The 25,105-nt window shown below is 52.8% G+C and overlaps 1 protein-coding gene across 6 annotated transcripts in view; it reads left to right on the top strand.

Annotated features, from left to right (window-relative positions):
* The window catches only part of COBL (cordon-bleu WH2 repeat protein), a 244,651-nt gene that overhangs the window by 19,814 nt on the left and 199,732 nt on the right, over positions 1-25,105 (top strand). The window contains exon 1 of one of the 6 annotated variants that reach the window (XM_055300770.1): positions 22,845-23,213. The exons of the other annotated variants lie outside the window; for them this stretch is intronic. The gene's annotated coding sequence lies outside the window, so the exon portion shown is untranslated. Of the gene's footprint in view, positions 1-22,844; positions 23,214-25,105 lie in introns of those variants that run through there. 6 annotated transcript variants of the gene reach the window in all.

Raw genomic sequence — 25,105 nt, 5'->3', positions numbered from 1 at the left:
CTAATGGCTGAGGAATATTCCATTGTATACATAGACCACAGCTTCTCTATCCATTCATCTTTCGATGGACACCGAGGCTCCTTCCACAGTTTGGCTATTGTGGACATTGCTGCTAGAAACATCGGGGTGCAGGTGTTGGATTCTATTTGCTAATTTTGGGGGGATTTTTGCATCTGTGTTCATGAGGGATAGTGGTATATAGTTTTCTTTTCTTCTGATATATTTGTCTGGTTTTGGCATCAGGATAATTTTGGCCTCATGCAATGGTTTGGGAAGGGTTCCCTCCTCTTCCATTTTCCGGGAAAGATTATGTAGAATTGGTATAGTTTATTTTTCTTAAATGTTTTGTAGAATTTTCCAATGAAACCATATGGACCTGAAGATAACTTTTTCATACAGTTGTTAATCACAAACTCAAATTTTTAAGACAGTATACTTGGGTTCTTTATTTCATCTTCATTGAATTTTAATAGTGTGTGATTTGGGGGAGGGGAATAGGTAAGTAAGTTGTTGAATTTTGTGCACAGACTGGTGCAGAGCATGTCCTTATTATCCTAAACTCTGTAGTTTCTGTATCAATCTCTTCTTTTCCATTCTTCATGTCACTAATTGGTGTGTTCTCTCTTTTCTGTTATAAGTTTATCAGCTTTATCGATCTTTACAAAGAACCACATTTTGTCTCTATTGTTTTTTGTTTTCTCTGCTCTTACCTTTATTATTGCCTGCCTTCTCATGGTTTAAGTGTTTTATTCTTTTTTCAAAATTGATTATGTGTAACTTAGATTATCGATTCAAGACATTTCTTTGCTAATATAAGCATTTGATGCTATACATTTCTTTCTAAGCACTTTATTATCATCTCACCAATGACCAATCTTGATTTTTTTTTAAATTTATGTATACACTCAATGATTTCAAAGTATGTTATTTAATTCCCAAGTACTTATAAATTCTACGGTTTTCTCTGTTACTGATTTATAGTCTAATTTCAGTGTGGTTAGAGAACATACTTTGTATGCCTTCAATTCTTTTTACAGTTGGCAAGATTTGTTTTATGACCCAGGAGATGTTCTATCTTGGTCAATGTTCTACATACGCTAAAAAGCTATACCTAATCTACTGAACATCATAGCTTAGCCCAGCCAACATTACGTGTGCTCAGAATGCTTACATTAGCCTGCTGTTGGGCAAAACCATCTAGTACAAAGCCCATGCTGTAATAAGATATTGAAAATCTCATGTAGTTTATTGAATGCTATATTGAAAGCAAAAAACAGAATGGCATATGGGTACAGAATAGTTGCAAGTGTACCGGTTATCTTCATGCCTTCATGCACAGTTCCCTGGCACTGGCTAGCATCAGGAGGGAGTATCATACCACATATCACTAGCCCAGGAAAAATATCAAAATTCAAACCTCGAAATACAGTTTCTACTGGATGTGTATTCCTTTCACATCATCATAAAGTTGAAAAAATTCAGCCACTGTAAATCAAACCATTGTAAGTCAGGCACCGTCTGTATTGGAATAATTTGTTTTTTAGCTGAAGTGTTTAGAGCATTTACATTAAATCATCACATCAAAGCATTATATTTTATTAAATCATTAATATGAATGAAAAATATTGATTTATGGTTTTTATGATACTTGTGGCTTTAGGTCAATCATTTAATTATGTTTTTCTTTCTTTCTTGCCTATTTTATATTCCTGTCTCCCCTTTCTTGTCTTATTTTGAGTTATTTGATAATTTTTAATACTCATTTTAATTTTTCTCTTACAGTTTTTAGCATACTCTTTATTTTTATGGTTTTCCTAGGGGTTAAAATATGCACACTTTTCATGGTCTCCTTAGAATCAACACTTGTCTCATTTCATGCGGGTTATAACTAACCGTCATATAGGTATCCTCCATGGTTCTGTGTTACCTCTGTATATTAAAGAACTCAAGATGAAAACAGTGTATTATGTTTATTATTTCTCTTGTTTCTGTGTTCCAGGTCTCCCTCTCACATCATTTTCATTCTATCTGAAGAACTTACTTGGGCAATTTTATTAGACCAGATCCACTGGTGGGCAGTGAATTCCCTGTGTTTCCCTGTGTTTTAGATTGTCTTTATTTTACCTTCATACAAGAAAGATATATTTGATGGGTATAGAAATCTGGGCTTATGTTTCTTTTCCTTCCACTTCATTCTATGTATTAGTTTTTGTAGTCATTCAAATCATTTACATATAAGAAATGTAGATTTCCCTGGTTGCTCTCAAGATTTGTACCTTGTCCTTCCTTAGTTTTGAGTAGTTTCATAATGATATACCGGAGTATGGGTTTCCTATATGGGATTTATCCTATATGGGATTTATTGAACTTCTCAAATCTGTAGGCTTACAAGTTTCACCAATTTAAGGAGTTTTCTACCATTATTTCTTGAAATGTTTGGTTTTTTTTTCCCCCTGATACACATTATTTTTCTCTTCCTTCTAGGACTCTGTTGACATGCATTGTAGATCTTTTTGTATTGTCCCATAGGTTCCTTAGTCTGTGTTCATTTTTGATATGTACTCAAAATGGATGATTTTGCTATTGAGTCCATCCAGTGAAGCTTTGTTTTATTTCAGTTACTGTATTTTCGTATCTAAAATTGCTTTTTTGGTTCTTGTTTATATCTTCTGTTTATTCGCTGAAACGTCCCATGTTTCTATTTATTTCAAGTGAGTTAGCTCTTACTTCTTGGAGTGCTTTTATAACAATTGTTTTAAAGTTTTTATCAGGCAACCAGAGTATATGGTCATCTTGTGGCTTCTGAGTTCTTTTTCCATGCAAGTTGAGATTTTCCTGGTTCTTCATATGATGAGTAAATTTGGATTTTCCTAAGTGTTTTGAATTTTATGTCATAATATCTTGGCTTTTATTTAAATCTTACAATGATATCGACACTGTCTTTTTGTTGTATCAGGCAGTTGACTCATTTGGGTGTGGGCTTTCCACTAAGCCTTGTGTGATGGTTGTTTTGATGTTGGTTCTGTGTACAGAGCCTTCACAGTGCATTCACATCTTCACATGTTCCTGTTACTGGTGGCCGATCTGGGACCTGAGTGGTGATCTGTCTCATGGAGCAGTTTTCAAAGCCTCTGGCATGGTGGTAGGATCGGGTCCACATATGTGCAGTTCAAAGATGCCACCAGGAGTCTGTAAATGACTTTCTGGAGTGTCCTGAGCTTTCCTTCTCTAATATCTCTTCAGTATGGTCTGTGGCTCTAGGCCTTCCCTTTTGGTCCTTTGCCAGAAAACTGGCTTCTATTTAGCCTGCCTTTGGTTGCACTTCTATGAATGCCTACTTCCGGGGAAGGGCAGCAGAAGAGAGAGTAGAAAAAGCAGTGGGGTTTACTCTGCCCTCATGGGACCTTAGCCCCTCTAGGGAGAGAGGATCCCCCCTCAGAATTTCAGGCTTCACTGGGCACCTGCCACTGATACTGTTGCTGCCAGCACTTCTGCTACCACATTCTTAGGGCCTGGGCTCATGAGAAGAGAGGCAAGAATACATGAGAATCCCCCATTCTCTCTGAGCATCAGGGTACCCCCTTTTCCCTTGCACCCTGGCACAGAGGGTTTCTCCTGCAGTGCACTCTGCCCATGTCTTTGCCTTCAGTAGGGCTCAGGCTGCATTGAGTCCAGGACTGGAAAACAAAACAAAACAAAACAAAAAACAGCCACTTAGCACCAGTTTGGAGGTTTGGGAATCTTCTCTTCATCCCCAATGCACCTGTTAAGAGTTTACTTTTCAGAGTCCTCTAGCAGCTATGCCATGCATCTGGCCAGTTTTTATAGCTGCAGTGAGTAAGAGACAGATAATTTTGTGTTTATCCCATTGGAACTACTTCATTTTTTTTCTTTTAAAATGTGTGTGCTGGGTACATCCAGACAATGGATTATATTTAGCATTAAAAGGAAATGAGCTATTAAAACATGAAAAGACATAGAAGAACCCTAAATGCATATTACCCAATGAAAGAAGGCCATCTGTAAAGGCCACATACTGTATGATTCCAACTATATGACATTCTAGAAAAAGCAGAACTACAGATGTGGTAAAAAGGTCACTGGTTGCCCCAGGTTAGGGTGGAGGGCCAAGATAAGCAGGTGGGGCCATAAAGGATCAGTACACCTGGTGTGTGCGACTCTCTAATGGTGGACACATGTCATTACACACTTGTCCAAACCCACAGAATGAACAACAGCATGAGGGTTCAATCTTGTCATATTGTCCTGGGTGACAATGATGTTACTGTAGGTTCGTCAGTTTATTTTTTTTAAGATTTATTTATTTATTTATTTATTCATGAGAGATACAGAGAGGGAGGCAGAGAAACAGGCAGAGGGAGAAGCAGACTCCAGGATCACGACCTGAGCCACCCAGGTGCCTGGGTTCATCAGTTTTAACACACACCACCTTATTGTGGGGTGTTCCTGGTTGAGGAGGCCATACATGTGTGAGGGCAGGAAGTATATGGGAACTCTCAATACCTTCTGAATTTTGCTATGAGATCTTGCTGTGAAATTTGGCTGTGAAACTGCTCAAATTTTTTTTTTAAATGTATGTGCCAAAGGATCTCATTTTTTAAAAAAATATATATATATATTTATTTATTTGAGAGAGAGAGCCCAGCCAGGGGGAGAAGCAGGCTCCCTGCTGAGCCCAGAGCCTGATGAAGGATGGAATCTCTCGGGACCCTGAGATCATGACCTGAGCTGAAATCAAGAGTTGGATGCTTGACCAGCTCAACAACCCAGGCACCCCAAAGGGTCTCATATTAAAATAATTGTGCGGCTTGATAAATATAGTTGAAAGTTGTAGGCACTTTATTTAAAAACAGGAAATAAAATGATCAAAAGCAGTTGTAACACACTTTCAGAAGCAGATGGAGTAAATGCGACCCTTTTCATTTTGTTTTTTGTAGTTAGGACGTGACTTCAGTTAGCTCGTTCTATACGTTTTCATTTTCTGGGCTATTCCCGTTATCGGAAGGCCTGGCTTTCGGAAGATACTTGTCAAGACATAACTTCACTATTGAACTTAGAATTTAAAACTAAAACGTGTACAGTGCCTTTCACAGAAACGTGTCATGTGGCCTGCCAATAAATCATTGAGTTTTTTTAAACGCTAAGCCCTGTGCTATTAGCCTGTAGGTGCTGGGCTGGTACACGGGGCGGGCCCTGCGGGTAACTTGAGAGGGGCGACAGCTGTGCTGGTCCTCATGAGGCCACAAGTGTCTGGGAGAGGAGTGTCCCCGCAGGCCGCCTGTCGCCGGGGCGCAGGCTCTGGTCAGAAGGAAGCGGATGGAGGGTCAGCAGCTCGCGTGTGCGGCGGCTTGGCTCTTTGTCCTTGCCAGCGCTCCCCGGGTTGGACTCCTCTAGAAAAACACCTTGCGTGTTGGGGGGTTGTCTCCCCCCGCCCCCCCAGTTCCCTAGATGATGCTGGTCACTTTATTATGGTTTCATTTCGGTGTTTTTGTCATTTCTGCCTTTGGAAGAAGAGCACGTGGATGAGGCCTCCGCGGTTCACTGGCTTTGGCCTGCGGAGTGGGACCTGCCTAAATATAGCGCCCTTGTCTCCTGGGGCGGGGGGGGGGGCGGGGGGGGGACGCAGGTGGCCTTAAATGGGGCAGCTCTTCCTGCGTGCGCCTGCCCCGGGCCTGGTTCGCCTTCGGTTAATCCCCGGATCGAATTCACCCTGTTTGCTGTGCGTGCGCGTGGGAGTTTCTGTGACTGTGGAGCTTCTGAATTTGTTTACCATTGATGCGGGTGTTTAAAGGTCGTAGCACTCGGGCCGCCCGGGGCTCGGCGGTGGAGCGTCTGCCGTCGGTCAGGCCGTGACCCCGGGGTCCCGGGATCGAGTCCCGCATCGGGTCCCCGCAGGGAGCCTGCTTCTCCCTCGGCCTGTGTCCCTCTGTGTGTGTGTCTGTGTGTGTCATGAATAAATAAATAAAATCTTTAAATAAAATAAAATAAAAGTTGTAGTATTTGTGGCGTTGGCCCTCAGCACAGAGATAACGCCTGTCCTCCGGCGTCGTCAGGGCCGCGCTACCTACTCTGTGTCCGTGTGTCCCGTCCCACGTGGGCCCGGAGAGCCGGGTAGGTGGCACGGAGCTCATCTGCTCTGCGACGTTGACAGGGGTGTCCCCTCTCCCCTCCCGGGCTCCTCAGAGGCGGCTTTGAAACCTGACGGGGGTTCTGAATGCCTTTGGGGAGCCGGGGTTCGGGGAGGTGATCTGTCCCCCCACCTGTGACTGTTCACTGATCGCTCTTTTGGGTCGGCCTGTGTTCCCGGGGGGTCGAGGACGGGCTTCCCGGAGCAACCCGGCAGGGCAGGAAGTGCCGTGGAGAACAAGTGTCCATCCTTGCGTCTGGCCACCGGCCCATCCGTCCATCCATCGTCCCGTCTGTCCGCGCCTGTTGCTGGTTGCTGCTTACCTACACATGGGTCACCGAGCTCATTAGGGCCACAGAATCTTTGGATTTTTTTTTAAAGTGGGATAACTTACCCACAGAAAGAGAAAAGGCCCCATTTTTTAAAGTAAATAACAATAACAATAATAATAATTATATAATAATAATATCAGCAATAATAATTTTTTTAATCCAAAGAGAAAACAATTTTCTAAAATCACTTTTCATTTATTAGACTTCTAAAAATCAAAAATGTAACCATGACTTTTATTTGGAAAAAAAAAAAACAACCAATAAAACCAATTACCAATAAAATGGTTTCAAATAAAGTTTCTGAAATTCTTCTTAAATGTTTGTATCTTATACATGCTAAATACAGGGATTCCCAGGCCCACTCCCCGGTTACTAACATGTACATTTGCTCTGTTCTCTGTCTCTGCCTCTGCCTCCTTAAGTCCGTGTATGCAGCTTCACACCCACACACGCCCACACACACGCGCACACATGCAAAGGCTCCTGCCTCCAAACAGGACTCACATTCCCCGTCCACACCCGGGCCTCCCAGCAGGTGGCCCTGCCTCCCTCCCCCCCGCCCCCACCCGGACTCCCAGGGTCCTCCGTGTCCGGCCTGTCACGTGGATCCCTTGCCTGTCACCAACCCCTTCACCCCATCATCCCCGTTGGCTAAGGCTGCACTTTTTCTAGAGAAGAAAAGCAAGGAGAGAAGAGTGTGCCTTTTAAAGAAGCAACGAAAGTTAGACCCATCAGTGAAAGTTCGAGGGAGTTCTAGAAGTTTCCTTGGGACTCTGGAGTTTTAGTAGATTGAAAAGTTTACATTGACAATTTTGTTTCCATAATTTGTAAAGACCAACAGCTTTATTTAGGTAGAATTCATACCAATGCTAGTTACCCATTTATTTCTTGAATTTCTTGTTAAGATTTTATTTATTTATTGGAGAGAGAAAGGGTCATGAGCAGGGGGAGAGGCAGCGGGAGAGGGAGGGAGAAGCAGATGCCCCCCTGAGCAGGGAGCCCGATGCAGGGCTGGATCCCAGGACCCTGAGGTCATGAGCTGAGCCGAAGGCAGACGCTTCCCCGACTGAGCCCCCAGGCGCCCCTCCTTGAATTGTTAAGATACAAGAAGCCTCTGAACAATTTCAGGCTAGAGATGTGCCATTATAATCAGCTCAGTTCCTGGCTCCCTTCCCTCCCCAGGGTCCTTAGGAGGTGGTGGGGGGGGGGTTACCAGTGTCAGTCTCCAGGGGAGTCCGTGTGGAGGGTGCCAGGGAAGGGGCCTCGTGTGCGCCTCCAGGAGGGGTGGGCTGGGGGGAGCCCCATCCTTGGAGCCCTGGGGAGGAGTCGGGCAGTTCACGGACAGAGCCTCACAGGTGCACACCTGGCAGGCTGGGGCTGCCCCCTACGTGTGCTAAGATCCCGGAGCATCCACGGACGTCCTGGCCTCAGAGGTGGCCTCGGCCCCTGGGACATCCACGACTGTCCTGGCTGCAGAGAAGGCCTCGGACCCTGGAGCATCCACGGCCATCCTGGTTGCAGAGAAGGCCTCGGGCCCCGGGCATCCATAGCCCCACGGATCCCGTCCTGGCTCGGCTTGTGGTCCAGCCCTGGCTGCTGCCCTTGCAGAGATCGCTGATGGCACCTCCCAGGAGCCAGGACTGGAGGGGCCCGAGTTGTGTCTGCCTCAGGCCTCAGCATGTGGGTGAAGCCGTGGACCCTGCATGGGGTCGAGGCCATGGTGCTGCCCCAGCCACGCAGCCTCCTCGTGCTCTCTGCTCCACTGTATGACTCCTCTCTGGCCACTTACTCTCTCCTTAGGAATCTCCGATGACTCCTCCCTACTGGGGAGGCCCAGACTACCTACGGCTGGGGACCCCTCCCCGTGGCCCCCGACACCTCCAGGCCGATTAGCACCAGGGTCCAGCTGCCTCTTTGTTCCAGCTTCCCAGAAGGTTCCTGCAAGAACAGGACCTGAGGGACAAACGCAGGACGCCACCTGCGGCCACTGCATGAGTCACCGCACGGGGCTGCCACAGACCTGTGACCCCTTCCCCCAGAGGGTGGCCACCCCGCCCTTGCCGGGAAGGAGCCCGGATTGCAGGCTCCCCAGCAGCCACGGCAGGACCAACGGGCACTGCTGCCCCGTCCTGCCCGCGGAGTCTCCAGCCTCCTGTGTCGCTGGCTTGGGAGCAGTGGAGGGACATGGCCTCACAGGCTGGAAGTGGCCCGATGATGCGTGTTGTCCCCGCAGCCTGGAGCCTGCGGCCCCTCGGTGACTGGCTTCCCGAGAATTCCTGTTTCCTCGTGACCAGAAAGAGGTGCGTGTCGTGGGCGCCCGAGTGCGCATCTTCACGTGCGAGTTGCTGATGTTGCTGGACGTTAGTTTGTTCCGACCGCAGGCCCCCAGCGTTTACAGCGGCAGCTTTTGTTTGGGGAAACTAGAGGGCGTCCCCCAGGAGCAAGAGGGGGTGCTACGGGCTTCCTCATCACAACAGGGCAGCCCCGGCCTAGCCGGACTGATGCGAGGGAGCAGAGGAGAGACCGGGGAGGAGGGGGCTGCGAGCGTAGTCGCTCTTCAAAGGCACGTGTCGGGAAAACGGAGACAGTTGCTTTTTATTTTCCACTGTGGGGAGCAGCTGGAATTTCTGACCTTCTGGAGGCTTCTTTGTTCTGGCCCGGCGGAGATGCCCGAGATCAGAGAGGCCCAGCGGATGCGTGGCCTCGCCCTCCCCGGACCCCGGGTCCTCCCGCCTCTGTGTGTTTTGCTCGTCGTCCAAGGGACTCCAGCAGCGGCAGGTGGTGGAGGCCACGGCATCTGCTAAGCCTCCACCTGCCGCCTGCTTCGGGGTGGCGGGGACCCCGGTTTCTGTTTTCTGCTGGGCGTTTCCTGGAGCCTTCTCTCCAGCAGCCTCATCCCCTGCTTCTGGGTCCCCACGCACGGGCTCTGGCAAGTGGGGCGGCCACGGGCAGGACGGCGGCCGGAGCTCCAGCGTGGCCCAGTCCTGTGGATGCGGCTCCGTGACGCAGGTTGGGAAGCGGGGTTCCCTGACACCCTGCAACAGCGCCTCCTTGTAAGGGGGGCATCCTGAGCCTGGAGCTTCCCTGGAGGTTTCCCTGGAGGTTCCAGGGCACTTGTGCTTTGAGGTTTGGGTGCAGATCCTGCTGGTGCATCTCCTGTGTCACACCAGGCAGCTCCTGCAGCTGGGGGCGTCTCGGGCCTTGGGGCACACAGCTGTCCCCCCGCTCCCTCTGCTCCTTGTCCCTCGCCAGCTGGCCCTGGGCCTCCCTGTCACTCGCACCCCGACCCCCCCATGCTTCCCGACTCCCCCGTCCTGGATCCTCACTGCCCTGTTGTTTGGGACGCTGGAGGCCCAGGCCGGAGAGGGCGTAAGAACGCGGCCAGATCATTTTTACGTTAACATGATAATATCCGTATTTCCCACTTTGGCCAAAACCGCCGTATAGAAAATGCAGACCTGCACATGGACGCAGACTGTTTGCACCAGAGAATTCATTCTAATCAAAGATCTCAGAAGTCCCTTCAACACCTGCCCTTAGAGTGTCGGCAGTGACCGTGGACCAGAAGGGGTGCATTGGAGGTTCTTGCGGGGGTGTGGTCAGCGGGCTGTGGCCGGCTCCCCGACGACACCGTGGGGACAAGAGGGGTCATTGTTCCAGGGGATAGTCTTTCCTCCTTTATCGAATATTAGTTGACCATAAAGTTGAGGGTCCACTTCTGGATTCTCTATTCTGTTCCATTGGTCTATGTGTCTGTTTTTGTGCCAGTACCACACTGTCTTGATGACCACAGCTTTGTAGTACAACCTGAAATCAGGCATTGTGATGCCCCCAGCTATGGTTTTCTTTTTTAAAGTCCCCTTGGCTATTCGGGGTCTGTTCTGATTCCACACAAATCTTAAGATGATTTGTTCCAACTCTCTAAAGAAAGTCCATGGTATTTTGATAGGGATTGCATTAAACGTGTACATTGCCCTGGGTAACATTGACATTTTCACAATATTAATTCTGCCAATCCATGAGCATGGAATATTTTTCCATCTCTTTGTGTCTTCCTCAATTTCTTTCAGAAGTGTTCTATAGTTTTTAGGGTATAGATCCTTTACCTCTTTGGTTAGGTTTATTCCTAGGTATCTTATGCTTTTGGGTGCAATTGTAAATGGGATTGACTCCTTAATTTCTCTTTCTTCAGTCTCATTGTTAGTGTATAGGAATGCCATTGATTTCTGGGCATTGATTTTGTATCCTGCCACGCTACCAAATTGCTGTATGAGTTCTAGCAATCTTGGGGTGGAGGCTTTTGGGTTTTCTATGTAGAGTATCATGTCATCGGCGAAGAGGGAGAGTTTGACTTCTTCTTTGCCAATTTGAATGCCTTTAATGTCTTTTTGTTGTCTGATTGCTGAGGCTAGGACTTCCAATACTATATTGAATAGCAGTGGTGAGAGTGGACATCCCTGTCTTGTTCCTGATCATAGGGGAAAGGCTCCCAGTGCTTCCCCATTGAGAATGATATTTGCTGTGGGCTTTTCGTAGATGGCTTTTAAGATGTCAAGGAATGTTCCCTCTATCCCTACACTCTGAAGAGTTTTGATCAGGAATGGATGCTGTATTTTGTCAAATGCTTTCTCTGCATCTAATGAGAGGATCATATGGTTCTTGGTTTTTCTCTTGCTGATATGATGAATCACATTGATTGTTTTACGAGTGTTGAACCAGCCTTGTCCCGGGGATAAATCCTACTGGGTCATGGTGAATAATTTTCTTAATGTGTTGTTGGATCCTATTGGCTAGTATCTTGTTGAGAATTTTTGCATCCATGTTCATCAGGGATATTGGTCTGTAATTCTCCTTTTTGGTGGGGTCTTTGTCTGGTTTTGGAATTAAGGTGATGCTGGCCTCATAGAATGAATTTGGAAGTACTCCATCTCTTTCTATCTTTCCAAACAGCTTTAGTAGAATAGGTGTGATTTCTTCTTTAAACGTTTGATAGAACTACCCTGGGAAGCCATCTGGCCCTGGACTCTTGTGTCTTCAATAAATGGTGCTGGGAACATTGGACAGTCACGTGCAGAAGAATGAAACTAGACCACTCTCTTGCACCAGACACAAAGGTAAACTCAAAATGGATGAAAGATCTAAATGTGAGACAAGATTCCATCAAAATCCTAGAGGAGAACACAGGCAACACCCTTTCTGAACTCGGCCACAGTAACCTCTTGCAAGATACATCCACGAAGGCAAAAGAAACAAAAGCAAAAATGAACTATTGGGACTTCATCAAGATAAGAAGCTTTTGCACAGCAAAGGATACAGTCAACAAAACTCAAAGACAACCTACAGAATGGGAGAAGATATTTGCAAATGACGTATCAGATAAAGGGCTAGTTTCCAAGATCTATAAAGAACTTATTAAACTCAACACCAAAGAAACAAACAATCCAATCATGAAATGGGCAAAAGACATGAAGAGAAATTTCACAGAGGAAGACATAGACATGGCCAACATGCACATGAGAAAATGCTCTGCATCACTTGCCATCAGGGAAATACAAATCAAAACCACAATGAGATCCCACCTCACACCAGTGAGAATGGGGAAAATTAGCAAGGCAGGAAACCACAAATGTTGGAGAGGATGTGGAGAAGGGGGAACCCTCCTGCACTGTTGGTGGGAATGGGAACTGGTGCAGCCACTCTGGAGAACTGTGTGGAGGTTCCTCAAAGAGTTACAAATAGACCTGCCCTACGACCCAGTAATTGCACTGCTATTTACCCCGAAGATTCAGATGCAATGAAACGCCGGGACACCTGCACCCCAATGTTTCTAGCAGCAATGTCCACAATAGCCAAGCTGTGGAAGGAGCCTCGGTGTCCATCGACAGATGATGGATAAAGAAGATGTGGTCTATGTATACAATGGAATATTCCTCAGCCATTAGAAACGACAAATATCCACCATTTGCGTCAACGTGGATGGAACTGGAGGGTATTATGCTGAGTGAAGTAAGTCAATCGGAGAAGGACAAACAGTGTATGTTCTCATTCATTTGGGGAATATGAATAATAGTGAGGGGGAATATAAGGGAAGGGAGAAGAAATGTGTGGGAAATATCAGAAATGGAGACAGAACATGGAAGAGTCCTAACTCTGGGAAACGAACTAGGGGTGGTGGAAGGGGAGGAGGGCGGGGGCTGGGGGTGACTGGGTGATGGGCACTGAGGGGGACACTTGATGGGATGAGCACTGGGTGTTATTCTGTATGTTGGCAAATTGAACACCAATAAAAATTAATTTATTAAAAAAAAGAGTCATTGAAGCGGAGTGATGCTCTGTGCGCGGCGGACAGCGAGGACGGCGGGGACGGCACAGGGGGCAGCGTGCTTTTGGGGAGGGGGATGCGGGGATAAGCTGGTGTGAGTTGGAGGCCCCGGTGTGTGTGTGGCGAGTGTGGCAGCTGTGGACACACGGTGACGAGGTGACGAGGTGACGAGGGGCGTCAGCCCGTGAGGAGGAGGGATGCCCCGGCCTGAGCCACAGGGAAGGAGGCAGGATCCGAGGCCGGGGGTGCAGATGGGGGTCGAGAACACGGGGGATGGGGGACCCACTGCTGCAGGTGGAGCTCAAGAGACAACTGGGCGGGTCCCCCCAGCCAGGGGCCATTCAGTGGCCTTTGAGATACAAATACCTAAAATAAGTTTTATGAGGCGTCGGAATTCTAAATTCTCTAATTCTAGCAGCGTTTTAAGTATTTTTGGAATCGCGTGTGATCATTGAAGTATTTAGGCAAGTTAACCTTTTCCAGATCGGTGAAGTCAGTGTGGCCGGCTGGCGAAAACCACAGTTCGTTTTTAGAATCTTGACTTCAGAGGTCAGATGGGCCCCGTCCCTATAAATATGCCGGGAATGCGGCGGCCCCGGGGTGCGTGGGAGGGGAGACCTGCCCACGGGGAGTCATTGTTCCCTTCCCCACCGGAGAAGCGCACGTGAGAAGGTAAGTCAGCCTCGGCACCTGCTCTCACCTGCTCCTGCGGTAGTTTTTCCAGAAACATCACTGCAGGTGTGGGTGTCTTTGCTTTTTTTTTTTCTTTTTTTCGGTCTGCGGGGAAAGGTAGATAGAGGCGCCTGCTATATTGCCCCGACTGTGTTAGTGACGAGCTACAACGCCCAATAAAAATCCACAGCGTGTACAGCTCTGTGTTATGAGGTTGCCCTGCAGTTGAGGCGAGTCGCCTTTCCGTCCTAGAAATGGGATGGAGGACGCTTGTGGAGCTGTTGCTGCATGTCCCAGGGACGGGCGCTCAGATGTGGACACGCGGAGGCTCAGGGTCGTGGCCCACCTGCTTGCTCCCGCCGGCTGTCGGGTCGGATGTGTGCGGTCCCGGAGTGCAGGCTTTGGTGGGAAGGCTTCAGAGAAGCGCCCCGTGAGCGTGGGTGCCTGTGTGGGTGCCCCCAGCGGCCCTGCGCTCGGGCCTGTGCTCGTGTGCGTGGCCGGGTGTCCGAGACACTGGTGTCGAGGGCCTGGAGTGCAGCTCTGCTCAGTCTCCTTCCAGATTGTGTTTATTCTCAGTCAAATGGATTTTCCTTTTGGACGTTCCAAATGGAAACGAATCCCTTTTATCTTGCACAGGAGGGGGGGGGTGGAGTGTTCAATAGCAAGACTGTCTACAGGCCTTGTCATTTTTATTTTTTTAATTCAAAATTTTTTTAAGATTTTATTTATTTATTCATGAGAGACACATAGAGAAGGGCAGAGACAAAGGCAGAGGGAGACGCAGGCTCCGTGCGGGAGCCCGATGTGGAACTCGATCCAGGACCTGGGTCAAGCCTGAGCTGAGGGATGCCAACGCTGAGCCACCCGGCCCATCTTGTCACTGTAAATGTCCGTGGATTCCAGCTTCTCTGGAGTCCGAAGAGCAGGTGATGGAGGAGGCTGCCTCAGAGGCGGGCTGAGCCCCGTCACCTGTGCCGCGGGGACACGGGTCCTACGCAGGCAGCGGGGAGTGTGGGGGAAGCAGGCCTAGGGTGACAAACCATTCGTCTGACCTGAGCAGGATCAAGGATGGGTCGTGGGATTAAATACAGTGGGCTAACGGGCTGAGTGTTTTTACCAGATGCCTTTATACCTTTTGCAGTCCTTGGATACCCACATACCCAGAAACCATCACCTGCGGCTTCCAGCTTCGGGTTCCCTAAAGTCAGCTTAAGAATTTCAAAACAATTTAGGTAAAGATCCGAGTGTGGACCTTCCTGGTGCCAGCAACTTCATTTTTCCCTCCTGTTCAGTGGCCTCTCTGGTGCCTCAGTAATAAGTGTCCATTCCTTCGTGCATCTATTATTTTTAACCTCCCACTCTGGGCTCCTTAAAGGTCTAACTGAGGGTCCCCGAAAACCGTCATACTGTTCCACTTTCCGCTCGTTACGTCCCGTAACGTTCTATTTAAGTAACGTGGTGACAGTCAGGGACTGGGGGCGTAGACAGCTTGGGAAGCACACAGCAGCCTGTCCGGGAGGGAGCCCCGGGGACCCGGCGTACCGGCCGGCAGCCCACCAGCAGCAGCGACCAGCCTGGGGGGTTTCCAGAAAGGATCGGCCAGAGGGAGCGAGATGCTGAGGGTGACCGTGCAGGTGCCGGAGGATCCGTGCCCCTGGCCAGGCCTCAGCGCGTCCTGCCGGTCGGGAGTCCGCCGGCTCAGGGGTGAAGGGCCGGATGGGGGCTATTTCCAGCTCCGCCGGCCGCTGGCTTCTGTGGGGAGCCCTCAGCTCTGCGGTCGTGGCGGGGAAGCAGCCTCAGACCGTATGTTAAACGGATGCACAAGGCTGGGTTCCAGTAAAGCCTATTTATGGACCTTGAAATTCGAATTTCATGTAACTCCACGTGTCGTGAAATACCATTTCTCTACTGCGTCCCCCCCCCCAAACCGTTTCCTAGCGGGCTGGCCGTACACAAACCCAGCAGACAGGCGTTGGCTGACGTCTGCGATAGACCGTCCTTGCCTTCGATGCCACGCAGTTGAACCAGGGAAGTCGAGGGACAACCCACTGTTTGCGCCTCCTGAGCTTACAGTCACTCCTGGGCGTCTTAATTTTAGTCTATCCCTTTTAAGTACCTGGGGCTAAATTTTCCAGAAAGTAGGCTGAGCTCAATTGAGTAGATTGGACCTATGATCGAGGGCTGTTTGTCTCCGTGGCATTCGCTCGCCCCTTGTCGGCTCACCCCCCGGTGGTTCTCAGAGGTGCTGAGCGTCACCCAGGATGCTCCTCAAACACTCGGGAATCAGAATCTCCCAGAGAACCGTCAGACGTGCTCCGGGTGGCTCTTTTCTATGTCAAAGCTCATGAAGCGGCACCCTGACCTGCGTGTGCACCTGTCTGATGGGTCATCCATCCCGGGGCCTCCGTGCAGGCCACAGAGGACGAGCAGGATTGGGGGGGGCGCTGAGGGGGCCCATCCACATTCCTCCGCTAAGGAGCTCCCCCCCCAGAGAATCCGTAGAGAAAGAACTTAAACTTGACCCCAAAAATCAGCACGCCCTCCGTACCGCATCTTGACCCACGCTTGTGGGTTCCCGGAGTCCGACGTTGCTCGGTGTACGTGTGCGTGCATGTCTTCAAGCTGCACAGCAAACGTGTCTGAGGCCCGTCGTGACTTTGAGCACGTTGCCATCGAGTCACCGTGGAGGAGACGCCCTGTGGGTCTGTCCAGGCGGTCTCCACCTGTCCGTTTTTTTTTTTTTTTTTTTTTTTCTGTGTGAGAAGCGCTTAGGAACCTGAGGGTTTGGGCATTGTCAGTGCTTGATAAATACAGGTTCTTGTAATGGTGTGGATGGATATAATGATAAATTTATGGTTGTGTAATGTTAGCATAAGGTAATAGTCTCCTGTGTTAGGATTCTTGTGCGTATAAGGTATTGGGGGAGGCAGAAATCAACTCACAACAAAACCCTTTCTTCTCAGTAACTGCACAATCATTCGCTTCATTCCCAGCATAACATCACTGCCCTGTGTCCACCACTGTGCCTGGGGCAGTGGAAGAAAAGCAGAAAATGCAAAGAAGGACAGACCCCAGATTCCACCCCCAACATCCATACTGTGGGCAGCTGGGGGGATGTTGCAGTTCAGCCAGGAAAATGATCAAAGGGTTGGCTACAGGACCTAGTAGGTAAAGCTCCTCTAGATGAGAAATTAGGAAGAACGTCCCACTGGGCGGGGCTTGTTAAGTCATTGTGAAAAGGCCTGGAATCTCTTTTCTGGAAGAGCATTCTTAGGTCCAATCTTGCTCTGTAGGAATGCTCTTTGAAAGGAGTCCTCCGCCCACTCTTCAAGGAGCCCTCGGTTCTGTGATGGTCATTATCTCAACTAATTTGGTGAGCTGGAACCTCTGGCTTCCCAGGATGGCATTCTACTAGACGCAGGGGACCAGCTCTTGGCCAGGAGCACCCTCTTGGTGGGAGAGGAGACGGGACCTGTGTTCCAGGGGAGGAGGCAGCAGAACGGTGAGCTAACAAGGACTCCACCCCTACAGAGAATGTAGGCCCCTTCCCCAGAGATGCTGTCGTCCTGAGCTCCACCCTCCCTGAATCCCCGTCGGTGCCTTGACTTGTCCTGTGCCCGTCTGTGTTGGAGTGACCTGGGCTGAGCGAGAGCAGCGTTCGCTGCGGGGAGTCACGGTCCGCGAGCCGAGCCGGAGGCTTTCCTCCGCCGCCAGAATGCACCCTGCGTCCCCCCCGCCCCCGAGCCTCGGGAGAACAGTGCCTGGCACACAGTAGGCACATAACGTGCGCATGAATGAGCGTATTGAGGAAGTTCAGGCGTCTAACCAAGAATCGGCGTCTTTCAAGAAAACCTTGTTTCGAGGTCTTTCTGGAAGGGAACTAGTGCTGTTCACCACATCCCAGCGGGCTCTGGGGCTCGGGCATCGGGGCGGCACAAAGGAGCCTTTCTGGGGCGCGTGGTTTCTCCCGCCCTCTTCCTAAAGGGCCGCGGGCGCCCCGACGGGTGTCCGGGTTACGCTTGGCCAAGAGCGCTTCTGAGGCAGCAGGGTGCCTGCCACCTACACCCACTTCGGGGGCGAATAATAGGCCCGAGGTGGAAATGCACCTGTCGGGTCCTCTCCTTTCCCTTAATTCGCTGACCTGATGGCCGGGCGGGAAGCCGCACCCACAGCGCCTCTACAGGACCCCAGTCCCCGGGAGCATGACCGTCCGCGGCCTTCGGACTTTCTTTAGTCCCCAATCCTGCCCCGTCTCCGGTCAGGGTGGCCGAGCGCGCCTTGCTTCCCGGCCAAAGCTTCTGCGTCGGGGAGGAGCGCGATGGACTGGGAACATCTCGGTTTTGGGTTGAAACGCGAAACAAACGGTCCAGAACAAGAGCGCACAATTCTCATTCCCTCCCCGGCTCTGGGCTCTGCTGTCACCCGTCCTCGGGGGTTAGTCTGAGGAGCCAGGAGGACAATTGCATTCGCTTTGGTTTGAGCTAAGTGTTGGGTGGCCCCCTGGAGGGAACCGGGAAAGGGGGGAGCGGGGGAGCTCCCGGGAAGGGTGGGAGGCGCCCCCCAGCCTGAGGCCCCGAACTCCCGGGCGGGCTGCAGCTTCCGCAGGTTCTTTGTATTTTAAAGTTTTTATATATTTATTCACAAGAGACACAGAGAGAGACACAGACCCAGCCAGAGGGAGAAGCGGGCTCCCTGGTGGGGGCCCGACGCGGGACTCGAACACGGGACCCCAGGTCACGCCCGAGCCCCCCCCCCCCGGCACCCCGCTGCCCCAGTCGAGCTCTGCGTGTGCTCTGCTCTCTGACGGCTCAGACGGGAGCCCCACGTGGCAGCTGCGGCTCGTCCCTTGGGTCACGTCTGACTACGGCCTGGCCACCCCTGGCCTCTGCCCAGCGCCACCCCCCTCCCCTCTCCTCCCCTGAGAGCCCCGAAGTGCGACATGACTTAGGACCCACTTGCCGTGTGGATAAACTCACTTGAAAAGAGAGGATCATCAGCAGCTGTGTGGGACGGGCCTGGAGTGTCGCGGCCACAGCCGCCGCCCCGGCCCGCGCCCGCTTGCCCCGGCTCCCCTCCCCCCGTCTCACCCTCGCTTCCCTGGGGTCACACGGGCCCCAGAAGCCTCAGCGCCGACACTCAGGCTCTGTTTTCCGGGGCACCTGACTAGGCGCCGTGTGTGTCATTCCTCATCTGCGAAAAGGGAGTAATTATGTGGCGCTGCGGCGAGCGGGTTATTTAAGCGCCGTAACCCGTTGCACGGGGAACGCTCCACAGCTTGGGGTATTAGTATGCGTCATCATCACGTGAAAGGGGGTGGCAAAGACCATCTTCTAGCAGGAGGGGGACCCCACACCTGCTCTGCTCCCGCGCAGAGGGATGAGGGTGCCCCCCCCCCCGCAGCGTGTGCTTGTGGCCGTTTCCCTTGGACCGGTTGGTGGGGTTGGGGCTGCTTTCTTCCACAGGCTCGGCGACATTGTTCTGAGTAGAGTCCCCGTTGCGTGTTATTTGCCCTTTTGGAGGGAGGAGAGAAAAGCTTCCTTCTGGAGGACGGACGGGAATCACACCCCGGACGGCACGTGTGCCCGGAACGGCGACCGCACGTGGGCACCTGCCCGCCCCGGGGAGGGAGGGCGAGAGAGCTCAGGGGCCGGCGGCCTTCTTCCCCAGCAAGTTTTAGCTGCCAGTTTCCCAGACGATGGTCTCCAGAGGGGAGGCGAGCGTCCCAGCCTGCTTGCCTCCGACCCGCCGGGATCGGGGGAGAAAGTGATTATTTTTGTCTTGCGTCCGTTGCAGAGTTTTACTTCTGGGTAACTTCCGTGACGTTCAGGTTGCCCTAGTCGTGTGTACGCAGTTGTAGATAAATACGCATCCAGAAGTGCAGGTAGGAGTCTTAAGGTGTTTCCGGGAGACGGTCGCGCCGCAGGGATGGTTCCACCGTGGGCCCCGCTCGCCAGCACCAGTGGCTGCCCTGGGTCGACGTGCCCCGGTGTTGCTTCGTCCTCCCGTCGTCCGTGCACATCAGAGGAGCCTGGGCACCCCTCAGGCCGGGCGGGTGCCTGCGTGGAGGTGCCCGCAGGAGAGCTCCTGGGCAGTGATTTCCGTCCCAGGGGCTCCGGAAAGTGTCCAGGGATTGGCATTGCAACGATGGAGAGAGAACAGTGGCCTCACATTTTATTTGCTGAAAAATCTAATTTAAGGGATGAGACCCATTTCCGTGTTGCGGGTTCTCTGCTGCGCGTGCGTCCCGTGCGTGGCCCCTGCGCTCGTGCGGAGGGAGAGCTGCGGCAGGTGGACAGAAGGACAAGCTTGAAAAGCCAGAGAGGGGTCTTGGGAACCAGTCTGAGTTTATCACACGCCCTTCTGGGACTCCAGCCGCGGTGCGGTTGTCGCATGCTTTTTGCCTGTGATCTCGTTACGTCAGCTCCAAAATAAATCACGGGTTAAAAGTGAGCAGCACGGGCGTCTGGGCGCTGAGGTGTGAGCTAAGGAGGAGGATAAAGAGGGGGCTCCCTGGGCGGATTTGCAGGAGATACTCCTCGGGACCTGCTGAATGAAATTTTTTTTTATATATAAATTTATTTTTTATTGGTGTTCAATTTGCCAACATATAGAATAACACCCGGTGCTCATCCCGTCAAGTGCCCCCCTCAGTGCCCGTCTCTTGGGTTAATCTCTTCTTTTATGTCTTTCGTTTTTCGTGGGAATGGGGCGTCCCCCGCCCCGCACGTCCTCGTGTTGTCATCACCCCATGTTATCTGTGGCGAAGGACTTGCAAGGAGCAGCTTCTCAGTTTCTCACGAAAAATCACGGCCCGTAGGTCTTTAAAGCAAAAGCAATGAACACAAACTACAAGAAGAAACAAAAGACCCATTTTCCACGGCGTTTGGTTTCCATGCAGAAAAGGAAAATCATGTATCGCTTTGTAATTCAGTCGCCTGCTAGGAAGTCCCGTCTCTCGAAATTAAGACGCGGCAACAGGGCAAAGTCAAGATTGTGTTCGTGGCCAAGGGATGTGAAGTGTCGAGCCAGCGGATTCCCCAGGGCGCGTGGGGCGGGGGTATCCGCGCACGTCATCCAGGTGGGACCCCGGAACCTGCACGGCCCAGGCGCCCAGCACGTCGGACTCCGTCCCGCGATGTAAGCCCCGAGGTGCGTTCTCACACGGGGTACGCATCCCCGGACAGCTGCTGCCTCAGGAGGTGGTGCCGGAGGGACAACTTTCTCACCTGGGAAAACACCTGCGGGTCCCTGTGCACCGCTGACCCACGTGACTTGCAACCTCTGGTGGGAAGTGCAAGGAGCCGGGCGGCGGGGGCCACAGGCTGGGGCAGAGGGAGGCTGCGGACGCCCCCCTCATCCCCGGGGCCCCCAAACCCGGTCTCTTCCAAGCCCCATCCTGCAGGGAGGGTGCTGTGTGGGGGGAGCTGAGTGCTTTCTGCCCACGCACCATCTCCCTCCCGTCTGTCTGAGCTCCCGCCTTTGGGTCTTTGCCCTGAGATGAGTTTTGCTCCCTGGGCCGGAAAGCAAACTGCCTCCTGTCTGTGCTCTCGGAGCACAGGGCTTGGTGCCTGGGCTGTGCCTGTGCAGCCTGTGCCCGGTGATTCCCCCCATCCCGAGCCCCCCAGCTGCCAGCCCTGTCTGCCGCCCACCCTGGGCCCTGGGGGTTCTTCCTGCCGCGCTCTGGGGTCGGCCGCAGGGGGAGCAGGCCCTGCCCTGGGACCCTGTGCACCTGCTCCTCGGGGCTCCTCTGTTTGCAGAGCTGCTTGACCCTTGAGCCCTTTGCCCTTGACTTCAGAGGCGGAGTGCAAACACCCTGTGGAGCTGCAACAGGGGGCACGGGACTGTCCCAGCCTGGGGACACAGGGGTAAGAGCCTCCCGAGTGCTTTGGGGCAGCCCGCGCCTGGATTCTGGAGCGAGGCCCTCCCGGTGGGCCGGGCACCACAAGCCCCCGCCCTGCCTTCCCAGGAGGCCTTCACACCAGGAACACCGGCTGGGCTCAACCTTCTCCGCATCCCGGAACCCAAGGGAGGTGGACCTGCCATCGTCATCCTTAAAAACAGCATTTACCTATGGAAGACTTAATGTGAAATTCGTTTTGTGCGCGAGTGCACATAGGTGGGTGCACACACACACGCGCCCCATCTACTTACTCACCTGTGTGTCTGAGGACGTTATAAGGGGCCCTCCGTACACCCACCGCCTCCCAGCCCACTGCAGAGCTTTGGATGAACCTACAGTTAACAGCATTTGGTTACTCTTGCTTCGAGCTTTTGGAATGGCTTGTTATTATTAATTATTATTATTATTATTATTATTATTATTATTTAGCAGCGACTAAAGCGGCTACCTTTGCACAGAGCAGCCTCACTCCTTCGTGCAGCTGGGCCGGCTCCCCCAGGGACCGCATCGTACTCAGCCCTCAGGACGCAGCGTCGTCCTACTGCCGCTGGGCCATCAGGTCTCTGCAGCCCCAGCCCGGGCCACGGGCCTCTCCGTCCCTGTGGTTGGAGCCGGTGGTTCCGAGGATCTGGGGCGACGTCGTCCGGACCCGGAGCGCACCCCAGGGCAGGCAGGCGTGCCCCGACCTGGACGGGGGTCCAGAAGTGCTGCCGTCGCCTGGCCCTTCATCTCAGAGATGGAGGGGACGGACGGGAGCTCGGGTGCCCCGCGGGTGCTCCCTTGCGTCACCTGCCATCACCTCTCCCTTATTTCAAATGAGGACAGTGCTCCTGGCGTCGAGCTGCTTTGTTCAGGGAATCATTACGAAATGCGCGGTTGCCAGGGTGGCAGGATTGTGTCACCCGCAACAGTCGGGTCCGGCAGAGCCGGTCGGGCAGGTTCTCTCCCTCTGCAGCCTGCAAGCCCTTGAACCCGCAGGCCAGGCTGCCGGAACCAACCAGAACCAACTGGAACCTGCCCCTTGGCCTGGGCGGCCACAGCTGGGCTCCCTTCAGCCTCCGAAGGCCCGGCGGCATCTGACCTGCAACACCAGCCGCGGACTCGCCCCTCCTCCATCCCTGCACCCCCAAGTAGTGGGGTCCCTTCAGGCTGGCCAGCTGGGCCAGTGTCGTGGGCCCAGGGCGCCACCGCCTGCGCGGATCTGCAGCAGGCAGGCATCCAAGCCGAGATCTTGGGGGGACCTCGAGATCTGCTCTGCCCCCCTTTCAGTGTGTAGCCGGGCAGTAAACCGACTTCGTGGCCCGGCAGCTGGTCACAGCCACGGGTCATGAGGCCCGGGTGGGGACGGGGTGCGGGCGGGGAAGCAGGTGCATCACGCGGAGCTCCCACGTGCCCTCCCTTCACCCCCCATCCCCCACGGCTCCACCCTCCGCAGCTTCTGGAGGCTGTGTAGACGCCGCCCGTGTTCTCCGTCCTCCCGGGGCAGCCCTGGTCCGCTCCGTCTGTGTCTGGGAACGCGGCTGCCAGGCTCAGGCCTTGGGCCTTTCTCCTCCCCTCCTCCCGCTGCTGCCAAAGGCCATCCTTGAAGCACGTCCTGCAGGAGAAGCCACTTCACTGGGCCTTCTGGCTCCGGGACGGGGCCGCCTGCAGTTCTCCCGGGGCAGGGCCACGTCCCTTGTCCTCTTCCCTGAGCACCTCTGTGCTGCTCCGTGTCCCTGGCCTTGGCTCGCGGGCAGGATGCGTGTCCCGCCGCCCGTGGCTGTGTTAGCACAACTACGCCTGAACCTACTTTGATCGCTGACTCGGCTTCATCTGTTTGCTTTCCGTCTTCCGGGTGAGGTGAGTAGGACAGTAGGTGCACCTGCCGGGGACGGAGGCCCGGCCGTGCTGTGTCCTGGCGCAGGCACGGAGCCTGGCCCAGCCCTTTGCTCACTTGCCCCGGACACACTGCTCAGGCCCAGAAGTCCTTGCCCACGGCACCCCGCTGCCTGACGTCCCCTCGGCCCTGATTCCCCGGCTCCGTCCTCCGCCACGAGACGACCCCCTCTTCCTGGCCTCCTGGGACCAGGGCCTGTTCATTCATCCCCTGACCAGAAGCTTATTGTGGACGTAGGATTGCCCAGCGTCTCGTACCCAGGGACACAGCCATTAGCATCCATGTGGCGTGTCCTAGAGACAGACGGTAACGTGATTCCAGGAGTGGTAGGTGGTAGACAGAGCGTAAAGGGCTGGTGTTCTGGGTGAACTGTCCGGGGAGCTTCTTGGAGGAGGTTTCGTTCTGCACAGAGCTCTCGGAGGAGAGGAGGGGCCGTGGCAGGGTGTGGGCCAGCGTGTGCAAATGTCCTGGGGCAGGGCCGAGCTCTGGACTGCGAAGGCAGCCCGTGTGGCTGGAGTAGCCAGGTTTGGGGAGAGCGGCAGGAGGGGTGGAGGGAGAGCAGCCCGGAAATGGGTGCGGATCTTTTCTAAAGTTCATGAGATGCTCTCAGAAAGCTCCGAGCCGAGGCAGGATGTGCTCTGAACCCGCTCCCCTCACCCCTGCAGAGGAGGCATGGCGAACGGCCAACGCCGCCTTGTTCCTGCCCTTCCTGCAGCCCTCCATGGGTTTCCTGTCCCCGTGGGGATGAGGCCCGGCCCCCGCTCCCCGCCACCGCTGTCAGCGTCCAGCCGTCACCTCCCTGCAAAGTCCGTTCTTCACACGCCCCTGGCTTTCCAAGTCTTCACCTCTTGGCGGCGTCCTCATGCGATCCCTGCACGAAGCCCAGGCTCCTGGACGTTCCCTGCCCACCACCCGTTCCTGAGGCGACTGACCTCATTAATATCCCCACCCAGAGCCCTGATGCATTTCCTGGGGTCTCCGCGGCGTCACCAGCGTGTGGTCTGCTGGATGCTTGTGTCTGTCTTCCCACCAGCCGTGGACTCGCCCCAGGAGGGGGAGCGTGGGGGTGTCCAGCCTCCATCCCAAGGACAGACTCACAGGTGATAAGCAGCAAATGCCTTTAGCACAAACGAGGGGGTACAAAGCACACAGTCTTCCTCCCATTAAGTGCTCAATGCAAACAGGTGGTCCCCAGTTCTGTAAATCAGGCATAGAGGAGCCGTTTCATGATTTGCCTTAGATGTTTATTTATTTACTTTTTAAAAAAGATTTTACTTATTTATTCATGAGAGACACACAGAGAGAGGCAGAGACATAGGCAGAGGGAGAAGCAGGCTCCATGCAGGGAGCCCGAGGTGGGACTCGATCCCTGGTCTCCAGGATCTCATCCCGGGCCAAAGGCAGGTGCTAAACCCCTGCACCCCCCAGGGAACCCCCAAGAGTCGTTCTCTTAAAAATCACCTGCTCTCTCAATTTGCTTAGGACAGTAAACTGAAGCTGCCTTCATTAAGAGCAGTGACAAGTATTATTTCCGGTTATAACAACATACATTAGAAAAACAGCTATCTAATTTCCAGGAAAAGTAATTTCAAAATCAGAAAATTCGTATGTTAAATCACAGGTCAATAAATAATGTGTTCCCTTTGTTACAAGGAATTGCAGCGTCCTGGAAGCTGGGTGGCTCAGTGGTCGAGTGTCCCTCTTCGGCCCAGGGCGTGACCCTGGGGTCCCGGGATCGAGTCCCGCGTCGGGCTCCCTGCATGGAGCCTGCTTCTCTCTCTGCCTGGGTCTCTGCCTCTCTCTGGGTCTCTCGTGAATAAATAAATAAAATCTTTAAACAAATAAAGTTTGATTT

Source organism: Nyctereutes procyonoides, unplaced genomic scaffold (assembly GCF_905146905.1).
Source record: "Nyctereutes procyonoides isolate TBG_1078 unplaced genomic scaffold, NYPRO_anot_genome, whole genome shotgun sequence".
Taxonomy (NCBI): Eukaryota; Metazoa; Chordata; class Mammalia; order Carnivora; family Canidae; genus Nyctereutes; species Nyctereutes procyonoides.
Note: the sequence above shows the minus strand (reverse complement) of the source record. Positions and strands in the feature narration are given on the sequence as shown.